Source organism: Talpa occidentalis, unplaced genomic scaffold (genome assembly GCF_014898055.3).
Source record: "Talpa occidentalis isolate TD23 unplaced genomic scaffold, MPIMG_talOcc4v2.1 talOcc4.7, whole genome shotgun sequence".
In the NCBI taxonomy this organism is placed as follows: domain Eukaryota; kingdom Metazoa; phylum Chordata; class Mammalia; order Eulipotyphla; family Talpidae; genus Talpa; species Talpa occidentalis.
In genome coordinates this window covers 3,159,197-3,172,081 of record NW_023605083.1, presented here as the reverse complement: position 1 = coordinate 3,172,081, position 12,885 = coordinate 3,159,197, and the positions used below count along the sequence as shown (strand labels likewise).

Genomic DNA, 12,885 nt, shown 5'->3' with positions numbered 1-12,885 from the left:
AGAGCAGGCCAGTCCAGGAATCCCGGAACAGGTATCACTCCACGCACGCCCGGATCACATTGCAAGTTAGCAGCGGGCATGTCACCTGCTGTCCTGCTGTGGTTCTGGGCAGGAAGAAGCACTAGGCCAATTGAGAAGCAGGACCAGTGATTCAGACTCATCTCAGCAGCTCATTCTGGAGGGAGGAAGAGCCTGATAATCAATTGATTATTGCTTTAGTGGTTTTTTTTTTTTTTTTTAAAGATTTATTTACACAAGCACTGGGTACAGTCAGAAGCGCGGGAGGGTGAGAGAATTCACCAGAGCCAGAGCGGGGAGCAGAGCAGGCAGAAGGACCGAAGGACACTGCTGAGGGGAGCAGCGGGCGGCAGGAGAGGTCTGCGCGCCATGTGGGACCCTCCTCTGGTGGCCGGGGAGCAGCCGGGGATTGAACCAGCGCTGCAGAGGCTGCGGGCAGCTTCGCAACCCAGCGTTCAACTGCTGCGCCACTGGGGAGGCCCTTTAGTGTTTTTTTTTTTAAAGATTTATTTATTTATGCATATAGGAGCTGGGGTACAGGCCAGAGATGCAGGGGGTGAAAGGATTCACCAGAGACAGAGTGGAGAACAGAACAGGCAGATTGACTGAAATATACTGCTGAGGGGAGCAATGGGGAGACAGGAGAGGTCTGCTGCGCCATGTGGGTTGCTCCCTGGCAGGCCAGGGATCGAACTTTCGTGCTGCAGAGGCTGTGGATTGCTTCATAGTGCAGTGCTTTAACCCCTTGCACCAACAGGGAGGCCCTGTTTCTTTCTTTTTTTTTTTTTTAAAGATTTATTTTATTTATGCATAGAAGAACTGGGGTATAGGCCAGAGGTGTGGGGGGAAGAGGGGGTGAGAAGATTTACCAGAGACAGAGTGGGGAGCAGAACAGTCGGATCTACTGAAATACACTGCTGAGGGGAGCAACAAGGGAGACAGCAGAGGTCTGCTGAGCCATGTGGGTTGTTCCTGGCCAGCGTGGGGGGAGGTTGGGGTTGAGGGAAGCGGGGAAAGGCTGTGGATAGCTTCACAGTGCTGTGCTTAACCCCTTGGGCCAGCAGGTAGGCCCCCCTGAGACATTTCTTGAAGGAAGAGATTAGGGCACTATGAGTGACCCTATCAACATCTGGTGGAACTGAAGCACCTTCCAGAAACCCTCCAGTAACACATTGTCAGTATTTATTATGGGTGAGAAAACAACATTATAGTTTGTCATTCTGTTAAGGTACTAAGTTTTGGGGCTGTTTGTTACCCGGCAATTGATGACCGAGAAGGGGCGCGCAGATGCGTCTGAGACTAAAAAGAATACTGGAACTCAGCAACCTGTGCCGAGTGTGTGCCGGATGTCAGCTTGTGTGATGGCCGAGGTTCATAAGCTCACTCCGTTTTCACACCCAATTTTCAGAGTCTCAGGGAAGTGCAGTCACTTGCCTAAAGACACAGGACAGGTGCCACTCTTATTCTGGCTTAGTTCAAGCATCAGGAGAGATTTCTCCACCTAAAGCAGAGTCTCCTAATATTTAAAGGGAAAAAAAAATCGCAAAAACAAAATAAACTCTTGCCCTGGGTTCACACCAACTCTCCCAGTTCTTGGTCCACTCATTCTTTGCCTTTCCCTCATCCATCAAGGGAGAGCAGGAACGGTCCCCCAAGTATGACATGATCTTTTAGCAGCACGCCTGGGCCAGAAAAGGGGCTCAGGAAACAGTGCATGTCCTTGATGCTGCTGCAGGCCCACAGAATTGCAGAAAGGAAAGGATTTCCTGTACTCTGGAAGAGATTTGGATGCAGCTTGAGGAACGCAGGGGCCCAGCAGCTCTGGCTGTCCCCAGAGGCTGTCCCTCCCCTGCCAGGCCCCCCAGGGGAGCAGAGTGCTGGGTGACTCCCCCCTCCCCCTTCCTCCAGTCTTCCAGAGCCTTCAAGGGCCTCCAAGCCTTTCATCTTCTTTTATCAGATAACAAAAAAGGTGACTTCCTGATTCTCACCGGAGTCCCGGAGTTCCTTATCTCCCTGCCAACAAAGTTAAGGGTCAGACACTCGCTCCTCCCTTCTGCAAACCCGGCCACCACTCCTTTGGCACCTGTTGTGTGCCAGCCACTGTGCGGGCGCTCGCCCTGCCCCCCCAGTCAGGCTCCAGGGGGTTTACTTTCCTCCCAGGTCTGGCTGTGTGTCCTGGGCAAGTGACTTCGCCTCCATTTTCTCACCTGCACATGGGAATAGAGATCTCGCGCCTCGGGGCTGGGATCTGAGGAGGCAAATCGCTCCCAGTCATCTCGTACAGGGCCGGTGTTGGGGCGCACAGGAAAAGGCCCGGAGGGCCTGGCGGGATTCGTTGCATTCCAGCTCCTCTCCCCCTCTTTTTTCCTTTGCTTTGTCAGATTTTTTTTCCCTGTTGGCCGGAGCAGAAGCGAGGACCCTCCCTAGCTCTTTCGACCTCAGCCCGCAGAGGTAAGGGGGGGCCCTGAGCGCTTTCCCCCAGACCTGGTTTTGCGTTTCACACAAATGCGCCGACGCTCGCGGGGCCCGGTTTATTATTTTTCGTTTTAGGAAACAGTGAAGAGTCTGCCTGGCGCAACAACCTTGCGTCTGATGAATTCACAATGCATTATTTGTTTCCTTCCGTGCACAGGTCACATACATATTATAACAAAATCCGGCCTCCCGGCGCGTCGGGGGCGCTGCAGCTCCGAGGGGGGCGGGGCGGACACCCAGGCTCGCCCCCCGCCCCCCCTTGCAGCCCTCGGCGCCCCGGGCCCCCTCGATCCCAGCCCCCCTCTTCCGGACCCGTCTCCTCGGTTCTCGCCCCCACACCCCTCCCCGGGCCGCCTCCCCGCTCCGGCCCCCCAACCCAGGGACTCCTCCCCCTTCCCGCCCCCCACTCCGGAGCCCCCGTCTCCCGGCCCCTCCCCGGCCCCCTCCCGCCCCCCTTTCCGGCCTTTTCCCCGTCCGGCCCCCACAGCCCGTCTTGCCTCGCCGTCCCCGACACCCCACCTCCCGCCCCTCCGGGGCCCTTCCCCGAGGCCCGTGCTCCCCTCCCCCGCTCGCAGGGCGCTCCCGGCCGGGCCTGCCCCTCCCCCCGGCGCCCCCCGCCTCCCCCGGCGCCCCCCGCCTCCTCCGGCGCCCCGTCTCCCCCGGCGCCCCCGCCTCCCCCGGCGCCCCGGCGCCCCCCGCCTCCCCCGGCGCCCCCCGCCTCCCCCGGCGCCCCCCGTCTCCCCCGGCGCGCCGGCCTCGGCGGGGGCGGGGGGGGCGGGGCGGGCGGCGGCGGGCGGGGCGCGCTCCCGGGGCGGCGCGGCAGGGGGCGCTGCGCGGGCCGGCGGGCGGGGAGGCGGCCGGAGGAGGCGGGGGCGGCGCGGGGGGCGGGGAGCCGCGCGAGCGGGAGGCGGCGGCAGACGGGCTCGGAGGCTCCAGCGAGCGAGCAGCGCCTGCGAGCCGGGAGGGAGGGAGCGAGCGAGCCGCCGCGCCATCCGCCGCCATCCGCCGCGCCCGCGCCCGCCCGCCCGCCCGCGCCCGCCGCCATCGCCCGGCCCGTCGCGCCCGCGGAGCCAGACCAGGTGGGCCGGGGCCGGGGCCGGGGCCGGGGCCGGGCCGGGCGCGGGCGCGGGCGCGGGCGGGGGCGGCGGGCGCTAAGATGGAGGCGCCGGGGCGGCGCGGCCCGGCTTTGTCTGGCGGCCTCTGACTGACCGCGCGGCCCGGCCCGGCCCGGCCTTTGTCGCGCGCGCCCGCGCCGCCGCCGTTGGGCCCGGGCCGGGGTCGGGGCGGGGCGGGGCGGGGCGGGGCCGGGGCCGGGCGGCCTGGGGGCGGCGGGCCCGCTCGCCATTGTTGTGGCGGCGCCGCGCGGCCTGGGCCCGGCGGGCGGGCGGGCGGGCGGGCGGGCGGCTCCCCTCCCCTCCCCCCGCCCCCCCCCGCCGCCGCCCCGGCCCCTCAGCCGCCCCCTCAGCCGCCCCCTCAGCCGCCCCCGGTCCCGGCGCCGCGGCCGCGCGGGGCTCTGGACCTGCCGGGCCGGGCCGGCCGCCCCCACCCCGGCCTCCTGCGACCCGGGGGGGCGGGGCGGGCGCGCGGGGCCGTTCCGGGGGGCCGGCTGGGCGGGCGCCCCCCAGCGCCCCGAAGTTGCGGCCGGGCGCCGCGAGGGGACGCGGGCCCCGGGGGTGGTTTGGGCGGCGCGGGGCGCTCGCGGGCCGCGGCGCTTCAGCATAAACAGGATGTCGCCGCCCGGGGCCGCCAGATGGGGTTTCTCCTCCTCGGTGACCCCGCGGGTGAGCGGCCCCCGGAGCGGGCCCCGGGGGGCGCGTCCGCCGGCGGAACCGGGGTGCGGGGTGGGGGTTCCCTTCGCCGGGCTGCCCTGGCCGACGCCGGGAGGCCCGGCCCCCCCAGGCCCGGGGGGGGCGAGCTGGACGGGAGGGGCGCGGGGGGCTGGGGCGGCCCCCCCGCGGGTCGTTCTCCAAATGGCCGCCGGCGAGAAACCTGTGGGGCCTCTGCCCGCGGAAGGGCTGAGTGGACGCCCCGGAGGCCGCCGCCCCCCCCCGCGCGTGTGCGTTCCGGGGGTTCACACGTTTCCAGCCGCCGGCGCTCGTGACCCCCCCGCGGAGGGTGTCTGTGGACCCGGCTGGAGCCACGCGAGCCCCGTCGGCGCGGCGGTGGGAGGCCCAGGCTTTGGGGTGCAGATTCTGCTGCTGCCTGGGGCGTTTGTGGGGCCATGGCTCCCCCCACCTCCCAGGCTCGGGGGGATGGTGAGGGGCGCCTGGCGCCCCGGGGCTCCCCGTGGCTGCTGCGGTGACGCCCGCGAGCCCCGGGTGCCAGTCACCACTTGTGGGGCCGCCCCGAGCCCAGCGCTGCCACAGGTGCCCGCCCAGGAGCGGACGGGGCGACCCGCGGTCCTGGGCCGCTCGGAGCCGCCGCCGGGAGGCAGGATGGGCGAGGGGAGCTCCCCACGCCGAGTAGCCCTGGCTTGTGCCTCAGTGGGCCTCTGCCCTTGCAGGGGTGCCCGCCCCCTTTGAGGCTGCGCCGGGTGGAAGAGACGGGAATCTAAGCAACAAGGGAGCCTCAGGGAGCGCGGCCTTTTGAGGGCAACTGCTTCCCGTCGGGAATGGCAGATAATTATTTGGGGAGCCTCCTGCTTGTTGGGGCAAGTGCGTGTTCCTTGGAGCCTGACGAGCTGGCTTCGGGCCTCATTAGGTTGCCTTACGCAAGGCCCTGGGCCTCGGCGCCCGCATCTGTAAAATGGGAGTAATTATGCCCCGCTCTGGGCGCCTGGGGGGGCCCCTGGGAGCCTCACATCAGAGTCACAGCAAAGCGCTTCCCCCCTTAGGAGGGTGATGAAAATGTGTGTTGTTTTTGTTGTTCAGGGATGTTTCTGCTTTCTTGCTCCTCACTCCTGCCTTTTGCTTTCCCTCTCCTGGTTGCTGACACTGTAACATCTCCCCCCTCAGGCTCTGTTCCCAGTGGGGTTCCCTCTTCCCTGCCTGGAAGCACCAGCGCCCGGGCTCAGCCAAACCTGGTGTCTGCTGTTCGTTGGCGACCACGGAAGGACTGAGGCTAGTGAAAGGGCCGCGGAGGCCTGGGTCTCCTCTTGGCCAAACCTGCCCCTTGTTTGCATCGGGCCGGCCCCGCGCTGCTTGGGCTGAAGTGGTTCCGCGGTCCAGGGGGGAAATTAGTTCGGGCTGCTCTGGCGTTTCCCACAGCCATCGTGCTTTGGTTTGGTTGTTTGAGACCTCCTTGGACCCTCACCCAGGTGGTCTCCTGGCTGCGGGACTGGACTTCTCAGCGGGGCGGTGTTGCCTTGCAGTTCCCACTGCTTCCTGCGCATCCTTCTGCTCCCCTCCCGGCCTGGGCCTGGCTGACCCTGGGCTGTGGGCTGGGTAGTGAGGGGAGGAGACGGAGCAGCCGTGGGCTCCGTGTCTGAGTAACCCTGGGTTCCCTCAGCTGCTCGCCCAGCCGAGGGGCCTTGTCTCCACCCCGGTGGGCACCCAGTTTTCCCAACCATTTCTTTCACATCCAAATGGATAAAAAGAAAGGCCTGGGGGAGGGAGCGCCAGGGAGCCTCGGGAGAGTGGAATTTCAGGAATGGCGAGTCGGAACCCATTCCAGCGCCCTGGAATTGCCCGGGGGTTTTTGTGTTTGGCCTTTCTGTCCGCGTTCACCATCCCCCACGCCTTTAAAATTTCAGTTCTTTTTTCTTCGTGGATTATTTTTATTGTACTTTCAAGTTTTTTTCCTTGCACCGAGTACTGACTCACGGTGCTAGTGGCCGCGCGCCGGTCATGTCTCATGATGCCACCGTTGAGAAGGAGCAGGTCTGGTGGTTTCTGTTTCAAACCAGAATAGACCAAGGGGGGCCGTCCATGTCTTTCTAAATTTGATAATGAGGCTTCTCCACTGCTCCGCGTGCAGATTGTGTTCAGGGCGGCGGCTGTGGGAGAGGGCTGCGTTTTCAAGCGGTGAATTTCTCCCCGAAAAATGAAATTGTGGCAGAGCTCTGTTGGGCTTTGTGCTCAGAATCGCAGACTTTAGTCAGGGCTGGCTGACTGTCTTCTTTGAAATTGCAATTCTGTTTCTTTTTCAAGATTCTCCCTGAAACTTGTATAGCCTTAGGAAGCTTGGGCCTTATTTTTGAGGGGATGAAGAAATAAAGGGTCTACCTGTTGTGCTGGAGATGAGAGAGGGGAGTGATGGTGACCTTCTGGGGAAATAAAGCTGCTCATGACAGGCTCGTAGGGTTAGAAGGTGCCTTCTGAACCAGCCACCTCCCCGGGAGCAAGAGGCCTGCCTCTTGCTGTGGGGGTAGCACTGGGCTGTGGGCACGAGGGGTCTGCCTGGCAGGAGGCTTACTTACCTTAGAGCCGGAAGCCAGGCTGAGCATTGCTCTTCGCTGACTTGTTGCTGACTTGTTGCTTTTGTGGCTTGAGCTGAGCTGCACAAAGCTGTGCCTGCTCCAGGAGGTGTCCGTGGGCATCTGCTGTTGCCAGGCCTTATACAGGGCATTTTTAGTGTTTCTCCCGTTCATAAAAGTAACATCTTCACCAAAAAATTAGAGAATACTGAAAAGAATAAAGATGACAGTAAGAAAAGGTCACCCCTCTCACTACACCATCCAGAGGTGACACGGTAAAGACTAGTGTGTTTTTCCAAATTGCAGCAATACCTTATGCCTGTGTGTATGTTACAGTTAACTTTCTCCTTTCATGTTACACTATATCCCTAAGTTATTGAAAATATGACTTTCAAACTATTGCTGTTATACGGATGGACCCAGGATCTCTCTGTGATCATGACTGGAACTTTATGTGATCATTTTCCATTTCCCTTCTCTGAGGCTGTGCATGCAGGTGTCGCTGCTTCGCTGGTGGTTTCCCAGCAGAACTGTGTTTGGGTCAGAGAGCAGGGTCTCTCTTCCTTTGGCACCCGATGGGTTTTCTCCCTCAGCCTTTGCCACTTTCCATTCCAGCCTCCTGCCCAGGGCAGCTTCCTTCATGGGCCACTAAGTTCTGGATGTCTCAGTCTTGGCTGAGCCCTTTGGCAAGTGGGGCTGGGAGTGGGGGGGAGGGGCATCTTTGCTCCATTTACTGGTGAGTCTAGACAAGTGTCTTGATTTAAACATTTTGTTGGGGCCTCCCTGATGGCCTAGGGGTTAAGTCTCAGGCTGTCACCAGTATGGCCTGAGTTTGATCCCTGGCCAGGGAGCTGACCCACATGGCGCAGCAGACCTCTCCTGTCTCCCCGCTGCTCCCCTCAGCAGTGTATTTCAGTCATTCTGCCTGTTCTGCTCCCCACTCTGTCTCTGGTCTAGACTCCAGATCTTCTGTGCAAAAATAAACACTGTCCTGGGGACACCCCACTTGTGAGCCTCAGGTGCTTATGTTCTAGTGGGGAGAAGGTGGCGGCCTTAAGGAGTCTTCGGGACTCTCAGCCTAAATTTGTCATCAGCCCTGGGGGCTCTTGGCTCCCTAATGCTTTTCTTTCTTTCTTTCTTTTTTTTTTTTTTTTCAAAGGAAGGGAAAATTTATTGCACCCCCAGCGGACCTCACAGACCGGAGATGGGGGTCAGTGGAGCCGCCCCTAATGCTTTTCTTTATGGCACTTTTCCACAACTTAAGGATAGTTTTTTAGACAATTATATTTTACTGTGGTAATATGTATTTAGAATTCACCATTTGAACCATTTTTAAAAGGAATTATTCCTTTAAGATTTTTATTTTTGCATAGAAGAGCTGGGGTGTAGGCCAGAAGTGCTGGGTGGTGGGGAGTGAGAGGATCACCAGAGACAAAGTGGGGAGCAGACCAGGTAGATCTACTGAAATCCACTGCTAGATCACAGGGCTAGTGTAGGATGAGCACGGGGGTTCCGGTAACCCTGTGTAAGAGGCCTAGGGAGCTCAGTGGTTAGGGAGGGCCTTCTGGGAAATGTTAGCAGTCTTGAATATGCACATTTTTTTAAAGATTTATTTGTTTATGCATACAACAGCTGGGGTACAGGCCAGAGATGCAGGGTGGGGGGGATTCACCAGAGACAGAGCGGAGAACAGAACAGGCAGACTGACTGAAACACACTGCTGAGGGGAGCAGCGGGCGAGATAGGAGAGGTCTGCTGCACCATGTGGGTTGCTCCTCGGCTGACTGGGCTGGGGATGGAACTCATGCTGCAGAGGCTGTGGATTGCTTCATAGTGCAGTGCTTAACCCCTTGCACCACCAGGGAGGCCCTGAATATGCACACCTTGAAAATAGTATGCGGAGCCCTGGAATATTAAAAATGTGTTTCTAAGTTGACATGAATGGGCCGCAGAGGAGAGTTTGTTTGCGGGAGAGCGGTTGTGCATGTGCTCTCGTGACCCCTCATGGGGCTGGACGGACCGTGCGGGTCAGAGGTCCTGGGCAGGTGGAAACTTGTCCCGAAGCATAATGTGGAAGACAGTCTTTCTAATTGAAAATTATTTAGCAAGGTGACCTACTGATTGTGAAAAGAAAAACCTGAGAGCTCTTCATTTCCTCCAGCTTCCCAGGTGGTAACCACTGTTGACAGTTGTGTGTGTTTATCCTCTGAGTGCACACATCCATGTGACCCCTTGTGGCTAGGTTTTTAGGGGGAAAAAGGGATCATGCTATTTTCTTAAACTGCAAATTGCATTGTAAAATACGTCATGAGTGTTTTTCCATGTTAGTCTACACAAATCTACCACATTTTTAATGCGTTAAAAATAAGTTTAGGAAGATACACAAGTGTGTGAAGAAGAAAACAAAAATAGCTCTTAATCCCATGGCCCCGGTATTCCCAGTAGACTTAAATAAGAACCTGGAAAATCGAAGCTGTGTTGAAGGGCAGGAGCTCTTCCCCAGCCTCTCTGAAAGGAAACCACTACCAGAAGTTTCTTGTGATCCTTTCCAGAAAAAGACTGTGCACATCGTACACACACACCCACACCCTTACTCTTGTTAAAGCACGATGCCCTGTCACCAAGCAAACCTCCTCGCCTGGGTTACAGCACCTGCTTAAGCCACTGCAGAGGCTACTTTGTAGATATTCCTGACTGTAGCCACTTTTTATTGGGTATTTGGGATATTTCTAATTTCTGGATATTGCACAGGTTGGGTAAAATTCTGCCAGGTTTCTCTTTAACAACATAATTTGTATGTACTTGTATGTTTCTGTACCGCCAACTCTTCCAGTTGAGTGGCACTTTGGTAAGAAGTCTGCTAAACTCCTCTTCCAACAAGTTTTGTGTCAATTTAGATGCAGCAGCATATAGTATTCTGAACGGTGGCCTTTTGTAAAGGAATAACCTTTTGGGGTCACTACAAGGTGATTGTTTCCCAAATCTGTGCAGTCCTTGTGGGAGGCCGGCTATAGTATGAAAGGCTCGTGGGGTTTGCTAGGTGGGACTGTCATCTCAGCAGTGCTGGATGGGCCTCCCGTTACGTGACAGCCGCGTGGGGACCAGAGGGGTTGTAGAGAGGCCCAGCCAGCCAGGTCTGAGTTGGATTTTCAGCATCAACTAAAATGATGCTGAAACCTTAGCACAGAGGCTTCTGTGCAGGCTTTGTACAGTAGATTCTGGCAGAGGCAATTCAGAGGCCTTCCTTTGGAGTTCTCACTGGGCCCCTCTGGAGGCTCGTATTTCATAGCCCTTGGGGGTTTTGTTACTCTTTCTTGCTGTGGAACTTATTTGGGGCTCAGGTCTGGTTGCACCTCCTGACAGAGGCCCCTGTGCAGATCTGCCCAGGCCCCTACCCAGCCACTTGACCTCCAGGCCCTCTGGTTACCGCAGGAGAGCGGGTGCCCTGAGTGCCTTCAGAAGGGAAGGCTGGATTGGGCTGGCTTGTGCTCTGGCCCTTGGGCCCTTGCTGGTGCTGTTGGCTGGTGCTCTTAGCCTGAACCTAGAGAGGCTTCACCCCAAGGGTTCGGGTTGCCTTGCCTTCTCTGTTCCTGCTCCTTTTCTGGTAGAGTAGCCCCCCCCTGGCTTTGAGGTCAACACCTTCAAATCCAGGTTCTACCACTTTGGACTTGGGTGACCTGGGCCAGTGATTCATTTCTGGGACTCTGTTCTCTTTGCAAAATGTGATAGTAACACCTTTCCTTCTAGACTTGGGGGGAGGACTCAGTGGGTCATATACTGAAGTGTTTATAAAGGTACCTGGCACAGGGCAAGCAGGCTCTCAATAAACAGTAGCTATTAATGGATCCTGGCTTCAGCCTTCGCTCAGGGGCTGGGGGGTTGGAGTCGGTAGGTTTATACACTTGGGGCTAGTTTGTTTACTAGATGTTGGTGTTTCTAATTGTGTGCTAAGCTCTGATCTACTTGCCGAAGATTTAGACCCAAATCAAAGAGCCCCTGCCTTTGCCTGCCAGAGCTCAGACACTTCACCAAGGTCCTTCCTGTGGGACTATCCCTCCCTCTCTCCAAGGGAAGTACCACCTAGCAGCAACGTAGAAGCTGCCTGCCACCCTGTGCTTGTGCTGGGCCTGTTCTGGGAGAGTTCTGGGCGCCCGTCTCTGGAGGAATAGAGAGAGGTATGTTCACGGGTGCAAGGTGACCTGAAACAAAGCTCCTTTGCTTTACCTCTTTGAGCTTCTGGCTCATTCTCTGCAGTGGGGCATGGACCCTGCCTCTTAGTATTGTGGTGAGAACTGTGAGACATTTAGCACTGTGCAGGCAACCTCATCAACCCAGAAACCTTGTCATTCTCTTGCTGGTCTACCTGGACCTTAAAAACAATGTAACGATTACAGGGCCTCCCTGGTGGCAAGGGGTTAAGACGCAACCTATGAGGCTGAAGCTCTCTGCAGCCGGGCTAGGGAGCTACCCACATGGCGCAGCAGACCTCTCCTGTCTCGCCCGCTGCTCCCCTCAGCAGTGGATTTCAGTGGCTCTGCCTGTTCTGTTCCCCGCTCTGTCTCTGGTGAATCCTCTAGGTGTTTCTGATGACACCCACCCCCGCACCTTGGCCTGTACCCCAGTTCTTATATGCATAAATAATAAATTAAAAAAACCCATATCAATTACAGTAATCAGACTGGGGCCAGAAGTGCAGGAAGAAAAGGAAACCTCCTGGAATTCCTTCCTGAACGCCACACGAGTGCTGTCTTGAAAATGGTTCTGTTTTCCAGCAGATGGGAACGGGAACCCTGAGGAACTGTCAGCATGCGGAAGGTGTGGCTGTAAATAGGCATTTTATTTTATAGACAGCTCCCCAGCTTTATCCCCTGACTTTTTTCCTGTCTTTTTAGGAAAGAAAAGACCCCTGTGATTCTTTGCCCACCTGGGACCGCGCCTAACAGTGCATCCTGAGGGGCCACTGGTCAAGAATGGGTTCTGTTGTCTAGTGCTGCTCTCTGGAGACCTGGGAACTATTTTGGTGTTGACACAGGAGTTTTGGGGGGAGGGTGCTGTGATGTGAATTTGTTAGGGCAAAGAGGCTGCACAGTCCGGGGTGGTTTTGGAGTTGGGTCCGGGTTCTGTTAGCGTGGGCGAGGTCTTTGCGGCGCGGTGGTGTTATAAACAGTGAGTGAAGTTAGTGTCTTTGCAGTGAGAACAACAGTGCCTCTTTCTCCCTGCTGAAGTGACAGGTTGGTGTTCCTTGCAGGCCTCTTGGGGACATGTAGCCTTTTTTGGGGAGGGGGGGTTTCCCTTCTGGTTCTTGAGACCAGGCCCTGCCTGATGGGTGGTCCGTGAGTGACCGCCCTCATGATGGGAGCCTGCGGCCTCTGGGCTCAGAGAAGAAAACAGCATGTGGGTCTGGGGGTGTGTTCCTTTTGAATGTTTAGACCAGCTCACCCCTTTTAGTGTCCCCCATTCTCCCGGTATCTGTTTATTTTCACCAAAGAGCAAAGGGATAAGGTGGGAGGAGCCCAGCAAACACCCTACTTGTTGAAGGAGGCTCAGCACTGGGGGGTCTGGAAGGGGCGTGCAGAGTCGCCTTGGCCTGTTCCTCCCCAGGGCCTCCATCTGCACCACCCCAGCTGGTGACCCGGGTCCTCCGGGCAGCCGCAATGACTGTTTGGCTAGCCACCGCCTGCCTCTCCTCAGCTGAGGGAGCCTTTGCCTGTGGCCTAGTGCCAGTTGCCCTGGAGTCTCTTCCCACCTGCGGAGGCACCCGTGCAGCAGCTTTTCTGCCTTGTCCAGGGTGAGAGTGGGGACCACCATAGGAGGAGGACAGCAGGAGGAAGGTGGACTGTTTCGTGTATGTGGGAGGACGGGGGAGGCAGAGTTCAGTGGGGTGCATGGTGCTTGCAGGCCCCAGAAGCCCATGTGACAAACCCACAGGCCTGACCTCATCTCCTACCTCTCCCTCTTACTTTTAAGAGCTTTGGACGACACAAATTACAAATGTGCTTCCTAGAGCTGGCAGGTAGGGCAGGAAGACTGGCCCCAGG

General features: G+C 58.0%; 1 protein-coding gene across 9 annotated transcripts in view; it reads left to right on the top strand.

Annotated features, from left to right (window-relative positions):
• The first annotated feature begins 3,526 nt into the window (after positions 1-3,526).
• The window catches only part of PRRC2B (proline rich coiled-coil 2B), an 85,883-nt gene continuing 76,524 nt past the window's right edge, over positions 3,527-12,885 (top strand). For 7 of the 9 annotated variants that reach the window (XR_008549618.1, XM_037492896.2, XM_037492893.2 and 4 more), the window contains exon 1: positions 3,527-3,572. The gene's annotated coding sequence lies outside the window, so the exon portion shown is untranslated. Of the gene's footprint in view, positions 3,573-4,199; positions 4,275-8,622; positions 11,023-12,885 lie in introns of those variants that run through there. The other 2 variants (XM_037492894.2, XM_037492895.2) reach the window with 2 other exon arrangements.